Below are 9,297 nucleotides of genomic sequence, written 5' to 3'. Positions count from 1 at the left end.
GACACAATCATTCTTAACACTTCTGGACATTGCATAAAGCTACTGGACATTAATGGATCAAAGAAATTCATCCAACATAGCAAAAGAGGCAATGCGAAATAAAAGACAGAATCTGTCAAAACAGAACAGTCCGTAAAGATGGATTTTATTAGGCCACCAGACTTGCTCAAATGAAAATGCTCAAATTGAATGAAAGTTGCGTACATATCTGAGGACCATGCACGTAAATTGGCTTAATTTTCTGAGCTACCTACAGGGAGGTAGACCCAGATTCGTGACAGCAAAGAAATCTGTAACTGCGCAGTAATCCAAATCTAGTACTTACTTTACTATCAAAGACTTTACTTGGCACAACAAAACTCAAAACTAAGATAAGGAGAGGTTGCTACAGTAGTAAAAAACTTCCAAGACTCAAATATAAAACAAAAATACTGTAGTAAAAACATGGGTTGTCTCCCATAAGCGCTTTTCTTTAACGCCTTTCAGCTAGGCGCAGAAAGTGTATCTCAAGTAACATCAAGAGACGAAGCATCAACATCATAATTTGTTCTAATAATAGAATCATAAGGTAACTTCATTCTCTTTCTAGGGAAGTGTTCCATACCTTTCTTGAGAGGAAATTGATATTTAATATTACCTTTCTTCATATCAATAGTAGCACCAACGGTTCGAAGAAAAGGTCTTCCCAATATAATGGGGCAAGATGCATTGCATTCAATATCCAAGATAACAAAATCAACGGGGACAAGGTTATTATTAACCATAATATGAACATTATCAACTCTCCCCAAAGGTTTATTTTTAGCATTATCAGCGAGATTAACATCCAAATAACAATTTTTCAATGGTGGCAAGTCAAGCATATCATAGACTTTCTTAGGCATAACGAAATACTTGCACCAAGATCACATAAAGCATTACAATCAAAATCTTTGACTTTCATTTTAATGATGGGCTCCCAACCATCCTCTAGCTTTCTAGGAATAGAAGTTTCAAGTTTTAGTTTCTCTTCTCTAGCTTTTATGAGAGCATTTGTAATATGTTTTGTGAAAGCCAAGTTTATAGCACTAGCATTAGGACTTTTAGCAAGTTTTTGTAAGAACTTTATAACTTCAGAGATGTGGCAATCATCAAAATCTAAATCATTACAATCTAAAGCAATGGGACTATCATCCCCAAGGTTGGAAAAAATTTCAGCAGTTTTATCACAAGCAGTTTCAGCAGTTTTAGCAGTTTTAGGTAATTTTGCGCGCTTTGCACTAGGGGTAGAAGCATTGCCAACACCAATTATTTTACCATTAATAGTAGGAGGTGCAGCAACATGTGAAGAATTAGCATTGCTAGTGGTGGTAATAGTCCAAACTTTAGCTACATTTTCCTTTTCAGCTAGTTTTTCATTTTCTTCTCTATCCCACCTAGCACGCGAGTTCAGCCATTAATCTTATATTCTCATTAATTCTAACTTGGATGGCATTTGCTGTAGTAACAATTTTATTTTCAATATCCCTATTAGGCATAACTTTCGATTTCAAAAGATCAACATCAGAGGCAAGACTATCAACTCTAGAAACAAGAATATCAATTTTATTGAGCTTTTCCTCAACAGATTTGTTAAAAGCAGTTTGTGTACTAATAAATTTTTTAAGCATGGCTTCAAGTCCAGGGGGTGTATTCCTATTATTGTTGTAAGAATTCCCATAAGAATTAGCATAACCGTTACCATTATTATAAGGATATGGCCTATAGTTATTACTAGAATTGTTCCGATAAGCATTGTTGTTGAAATTATTATTTTTAATGAAATTTACATCAACATGTTCTTCTTGGGCAACCAATGAAGCTAATGGAACATTATTAGGATCAACATTAGTCCTATCATTCGCAAGCATAGACATAATATCATCAATCTTATCATTCAAGGAAGAGGATTCTTCAACAGAATTTACCTTCTTACCTTGTGGAGCTCTTTCCGTGTGCTATTCAGAGTAATTAACCATCATATTATCAAGAAGCTTTGTTGCTTCACCAAGAGTGATGGACATAAAGGTACCTCCAGCAGCTGAATCCAATAAATTCCGCGAAGAAAAATTTAGTCCTGCATAGAAGGTTTGGATGATCATCCAAGTAGTCGATCCATGGGTTGGGCAATTTTTAACCAGAGATTTCATTCTTTCCCAAGATTGAGCAACATGTTCATTATCCAATTGTTTAAAATTCATTATGCTACTCCTCAAAGATATAATTTTAGCAGGGGGATAATATCTACCAATAAAAGCATCCTTGCATTTAGTCCAGGAATCAATACTATTCTTAGGCAGAGATAGCAACCAATCTTTAGCTCTTCCTCTTAATGAGAAAGGAAACAATTTTAATTTTATAATGTCACCATCTACATCTTTATACTTTTGCATTTTACATAGTTCAACAAAATTATTGAGATGTGCAGCAGCATCATCAGAACTAACACCAGAAAATTGCTCTCGCATAACAAGATTCAGTAAAGCAGGTTTAATTTCAAAGAATTCTGCCGTAGTAGCGAGTGGAGCAATAGGTGTGCATAAGAAATCATTATTATTTGTGCTAGTGAAGTCACACAACTTAGTATTTTCAGGTTTGGCCATTTTAGCAGTAGTAAATAAAGCAAACTAGATAAAGTAAATGCAAGTAAACTAATTTTTTGTGTTTTTGATATAGCAAACAAGACAGTAAATAAAGTAAAGCTAGCAACTAATTTTTTTGTGTTTTGATATAAGTGCAGCAAACAAAGTAGTAAATAAAATAAAGCAAGACAAAAACAAAGTAAAGAGATTGAGAAGTGGAGACTCCCCTTGCAGCGTGTCTTGATCTCCCCGGCAACGGCGCCAGAAAAAGAGCTTGATGGCGTGTATTTCACACGTTCGTTGGGCAACCCCAAGAGGAAGGTATGATGCGCACAGCAGCAAGTTTTCCCTCAGAAAGAAACCAAGGTTTATCGAACTAGGAGGAGCCAAGAAGCACGTTGAAGGTTGATGGCGGCGGGATGTAGTGAGGCGCAACACCAGGAATTCCGGCGCCAACGTGGAACCTGCACAACACAACCAAAGTACTTTGCCCCAACGAAACAGTGAGGTTGTCAATCTCACCGGCTTGCTGTAACAAAGGATTAACCGTATTGTGTGGAAGATGATTGTTTGTAGAGAAAATAGTAAAACAAGTATTGCAGCAGATTTGTATTTCAGTATTAAAGAATGGACCGGGGTCCACAGTTCACTAGAGGTGTCTCTCCCATAAGATAAAAGCATGTTGGGTGAACAAATTACGGTCGGGCAATTGACAAATAGAGAGGGCATAACAATGCACATACATGTCATGATAAGTACAGTGAGATTTAATTGGGCATTACGACAAAGTACATAGACCGCCATCCAACTGCATCTATGCCTAAAAAGTCCACCTTCGAGGTTATCGTCCGAACCCCTTCCGAGTATTAAGTTGCAAAGCAACGAGACAATTGCATTAAGTATGGTGCGTAATGTAATCAACAACTACCTCCTCGGACATAGCGCCAATGTTTTATTCCTTGTGGCCACAGCACACCACAACCTTAGAACTTTCCGTCACTGTCCTGGTGTCAATGCGAGGCATGAACCCACTATCGAGCATAAATACTCCCTCTTGGAGTTAAAAGCAAAAACTTGGCCAGAGCCTCTACTAGTAACGGAGAGCATGCAAGATCATAAACAACACATATGTAATAACTTGATAATTAACATAACATGGTATTCTCTATCCATCGGATCCCGACAAACACAACATAGAGTATTACGGATAGATGATCTTGATCATGTTAGGCAGCTCACAAGATCCAACAATGAAGCACAATGAGGAGAAGACAACCATCTAGCTACCGCTATGAACCCATAGTCCAGGGGTGAACTACTCACTCATCACTCCGGAGGCGACCATGGCGGTGTAGAGTCCTCCGGGAGATGAATCCCCTCTCCGGCAGGGTGCCGGAGGAGATCTCCAGAATCCCCGAGATGGGATCGGCGGCGGCGGCGTCTCGGTAAGGTTTTCCGTATCGTGGTTTTTCGCATCGGGGGTTTCGCGACGGAGGCTTTAACTAGGCGGAAGGGCGAGTCGGGGGCCGACGAGGGGCCCACACCACAGGGCGGCGCGGGCCCCCCTTGGCCGCGCCGCCTTGTGGTTTGGCCACCTCGTGGCCCCACTTCGTATGCTCTTCGGTCTTCCGGAAGGTTCGTGGCGAAATAGGCCCCCGGGTCTTCGTTTCGTCCAATTCCGAGAATATTTCGTTACTAGGATTTCGAAACCAAAAACAGCGAGAAAACAAAGAATCGGCACTTCGGCATCTTGTTAATAGGTTAGTTCCAGAAAATGCACGAATATGACATAAAGTGTGCATAAAACATGTAGGTATCATCAATAATATGGCATAGAACATAAGAAATTATCGATACGTCGGAGACGTATCAACCATCATCTCGTCGTCGATGTCCATCGCGGCAATTGGATGAACACCTTGCGGGCGGCGCGGTTGTGTCGCGGTGGCGAGCTCTGTTCCAAGCGAAACAGCGGCCGCTGGTCGAGGGGGTGGCGGCCGTGTCGATGGATGGCGGTTCCTAGATAGGCGGCGGTGTCTATTGCAAGAAAGGGGCGCGGCGGCGATCTAGAGGGGTGGGAGTCGGCTCGGGCGTGGGTAAGGTGAGAAATCGGTGTGTTTGGCTGCCAGGCGGAGCCCACGCTCGTTTTCAGACGTGTCGCGAGGCACCAGCGCATCCAATTCACACCCTTGGTAAAGGGGCCATCACGGGGTTGCCGGCGATTTTATTGGCCTCAAAAATTGGCTGGCACCGTTAAGACATCTATACGAACGATTTTTCGCTGCCAGCTTCCAAACGCTATTGTGGCCGCTATGGAGGCCATGGTGGAGATGCTCTGATAGTACCTTTAACGAGAGGTACTAGCACCATCTACGTACGCGTTTGCGCGGTATACAGCCGCTGCTCCCGCTCTGTTCTGTTCACCGCGCGCGCAGTGCGCACGCTCTCCCTTCACCGCCGGCGCCGCGCCTGGCACCTGCCTCCACGATGCATCATACAGTACTATCAGGCAGGCAGGAACCCATGTCCTTTTCGCTAGGCTCCCGCCGATCGAGGCGCGCGTCGTGTTGCTCCTCGACCGCGTGTGTCGTCTCCAAATTAATTTCGCTGCCGCGGCAGCCGATAGCTGGCTCGCAAGCTGCTGGCTCAGGCCGGTCGACCGCCGCTGGCAGCCCGTGGCTCGCGCGCGCGCTCGTGTTCGGCCGGCGGCAGAGTTGCTGGCGAGTCGCGAGCGCGCTCGCCGTGGGTGGCCCCCGTGCGCTGTGCGCGTGCATGCCTGCTCTGCTCTGCTTGTCACCCACTCGTGGCGCAGGCCACTGCTGTTGTTGAGCTCCCGTCTTTTCACGCCCGTCGATCTTTGACCGTGGTCGATGAGACCACGAGATGGCGAGAGAGAGAGAGCGCGTTGCGATTACTGACTGAAGCACCACAGTCTTACGTGGTCTGGACTGGAGCTAGCCCAGCCTGCCCCAGGGCTGCATGCAGAAAGCCCCAGGACGGCCAGCACCGCGGCTCTACATGTGTAGCACCCCAATGGGGATGGGGTCATCAGCCATGGCCATCGGTCTCGCCGCCCGTACGTGCCACTCACCGTCGCCGCGCGCGCGATGTGCGCACGTCCGGGTCCGGTGATTAAGGGCATCTCCAACCGCGCGACCCAAACCGCGCCCGCGCGTCCGTTTGGCTTGAGCCGGACAAAAACGCGGCCCAGCGCGGGGACGCACCGCAAAAGCGGACGGCCGCGGCGTCCGGAACGACGCAAACCCGGCCCAAATCTGGGCCTGGTTTGCGTGGCCGCGGATGGCACGCGCCGTCCGCTCGCGTCCGCGCGCTGGTCGCCTCGTCTCCCTTGGGCCCACCTGTCGGTGACCAGGGAGACTATTAAATGGGGACTGGAGGGGATCTGGCCATCCACTCCAGTCCCCACTCCACTCCCCGAGCAAAACCGCCGCCATGGCCCCGAAGCGACGGTTCGCTCCCGGAGCCAATGACGGCGAGGCCAGCAGCAGCCGGCGTCCCGCCGCCGGCGCCGCGGGCCGGAGGAACCGCGGCGGCCTCCACATCGGAGAGGCCGCCCGCGGCGGTGCGGCATTGCCGCAACCGCCGCCTCTCCTCATCGAGCCCAAGCCGAAGTCCTCGGAGGAGGACCCGGACCTCCGCGCCGCCCCCGATCATCTCGGCGGCGGAGGAGGAGGCGAAATGGCCGGACCCTCCGAGAGGCCATTCGCACCTCCGAGATGGAGGAGGCGGCCCGGCCGGAGGTCGAGGAGGCGGAGGGTCGGGAGCTCTACGACCGTGCCAGCCCGAGCGCGACGGGGAGGAGGAGGAGGAGGCGGCGCGGCGGGAGGAGGCCGGGCGCCGCGCCGGACGAGGAGCGCCGCGAGGAGCAGCGGCGGCGAGGAGCGGCGGCGCCGGGTGGCCGGGCGCCGCGCCCGGCAGGAGAGGCGGCAGCCGCCTCGGGGAGGAGGCGCCGCTCCGTGCGCCGCCGCAGCCTCGGGTGGCTCCGGACCCCCACTCGCCGTGGGAGGAGGCCCCGTGGTCTCCGTGGCCGGAGTCCCCGGCGCGGTCGAGCCACAACAGCGCCTCGCCGCCCGGGGACGTCGTCCACGACGACGACGTCGCCGACGACGCCCACAGGGGCTAGGCGGCGCACCGGCGGCCACCGCGCCGCCGACCAAACCCTAATAGAGGGTTTTTAGATTAGTTTAAATTTAAAAGCCCATATAGGGGCTTCTTTTGTTAGTTTTATTTGCCCAAAATAGGGCTATGTACTAAATTTGCCCAAAATAGGGCATATGTTCAATGAAATTTAGTTTAAATTTGCCTCTTTTTTGTGTTTTCGTTTTTCTCCGGTTTATGCGATGCGTCCGCGCGTTGGGCGCAGCGCGCGACCCAAACGGACACGCGGACGCGGGGCGCTGTCCGCGTGTCCGGGCGGCGACCCAAACGGCCTAAAACGGACGGCCCAGCGCGTCCGTTTGGGTCGCCCGGTTGGAGATGCCCTAACAACTCAGGCAACGACACTGTACCGCTATGGGAAAGGAGTTCCGCCTTTTCTATTTCTTTGCATCTGCTCATCGACACTGTACTGCTATCAATAGCAAGTGAGGCTCCACCCAAAGTACCAGTACCACGAGAGTACAAGAGATGCATTTATACGTACGCGCCAGTGCCCAGAGTACGCACCCCGGCCCTAGCTGGTGGCGCCTTGCGGCTTGCATGCACAATTAATGTCATGGCTCCCTCACCACCCCGCAAAACAAAAAAAAATGAGTGCTGCTGGCCCTGTAGGCTACACGTGCACTACGCCTCTTTTGGATTTGGATTTGGATTTTGGTTTCCTTCGATATTTCGTGCGATTGCAAGATTTTGGTCCGTGGGCTAGGTTTACGGAGGATATTTGGATCAAAGAATGAGCTCACTCTCATGTGATTGGTTTCGGATGAAAATGCTAAGGCGTGTTTGATTCAAATAATTTTAAAAGCACATAAATAGGCAAAATGCCGGAATAATATGACATGCATGAGAAATCCTATAAAAACAAAAAAAAACAATAATTAGTTGCAAAAGAAGTTTGGTTGAACAAGAGAAAAAACACAGGATATTTCTGTAGAGATTGGACTACTTGTATCAATTGCCATAGACCCACAAGAAATTTCCCAAAAGACGTCAACCCTCGAAGCTTGGAAAGCTATAAATTCTATGAGATTGTAGTATAGGAAAGCAATCTATACATATTTTAGATGGTTCAATCCTTTGAGCCAAATTACCTATAGTAAAAAAAACTTCTATGTGTAAAAGTCCTACAAAATTCTTTTGAAAATCCTCTCGATAAAACAGACCATAAATTGCATGAAAATAGACCTATAGTTCGAGTCACTTGATTGGCCATCCCTTCCCGCATGAGTGTGCTAATGGCTCTCTTTCGCCACGCTTTTCCTTCTGCTCTTTCATGCTGACTGAAGTGATCACCCTCCTCAGCCGCTTTTCCTTCGAATCTTCCATGCATAAACAAGTCATACCCCTTTTGTCATCTCCTCCTCGACCGGAGTTTCGTCCATGTGTGACAAATCATGCTATTCTTTGCACCTCCTCCACCATGGTATAAGTTAGGGAGCTCGATCTCCTCCATGGGTGGCCTCCAAACATGGATGACCGAGATCGGGTTGAAGTTCAAAATCGAGAATTGGGCTACCGCTAGCCTGATGTTGTGAGGTCATGCCACTAATTGTTGATTGCGGGAAGTTAACGATTTTGGAGTTTTTACTAAAGTTTCAAAAGTTTTCATTATACTCCAAGAGTGTATATTATTTGTTGCATGCAAGAGGGTATTTCTTCCAATTATATTTTCCACTGTGCCATGCCATTTTATCTATAGTTGCACAAGTTATTCCTTTAATGTCGTGGCAATGTTGGATAATCACATGAATAAGTTTCATGGGGAATGATCCAATATAACCGTTCCAGTGACATCAGACCTTGCGGGGAAAGACCAAATTTCTAGCATGTCGGTCACCTCTCTTGCCCCTAAAATTATTTGTGTTTTGCATGTAGTATCATATTTCTCTTAGCAAAAGGTTTTTTAGCATCTATGTGCCACTCAGCGTCACGCACATGTGCACACTGCCGGTAATTAACAACTCAAACACCTCACTACCTGAGTGGTCACAGAGGAGTTCTGGCCTTTTTCCTTTGCAGGTTTGCAACCATGTTGGCGCCTTGCGGCTTGCATAATGTCTTTGCCCTCTCACGACCATCCCGATCCGTGCTGAAGTCCCTATAGCATGTGCATGTGCACTATGGCTCTTCTGGATTTGATTTCTTTTCCTTTGATATTTTGTGGGATTGTAAGATTTGGTATGTTTGCATACATATGTAATTATACATGATTCATTCCAAAGCGCTAAAATTGTATGAAACCGGTTACTCCAACCAATATTTCGAATTGCTCAAATTGGCCACCTCTTCCCGCGCTATTGTACTAGTGGTTCTCTCCCTCTCCGTGCTTTCTTTTGGCTTTTTCGTACAAAAAAGAAGTCACCACCCCTTTTGATATCTCCTCCTCTACCGGAGTTTGATGCCTTTCGATTCCTCCTGTTGATTTTTTTTATCATCATCCATCATGGTATAAGTCATGGAGCTCTCCTCCATGGATCATTGACATCTCGTTGAAGCTCAAAATAGAGGATTGGGCTCC

The sequence above is a fragment of the Lolium rigidum genome, chromosome 3 (assembly GCF_022539505.1).
Source record: "Lolium rigidum isolate FL_2022 chromosome 3, APGP_CSIRO_Lrig_0.1, whole genome shotgun sequence".
In the NCBI taxonomy this organism is placed as follows: domain Eukaryota; kingdom Viridiplantae; phylum Streptophyta; class Magnoliopsida; order Poales; family Poaceae; genus Lolium; species Lolium rigidum.
The sequence above is the reverse complement of the archived record's forward strand: the minus strand, read 5'-3'. Positions refer to the sequence as shown.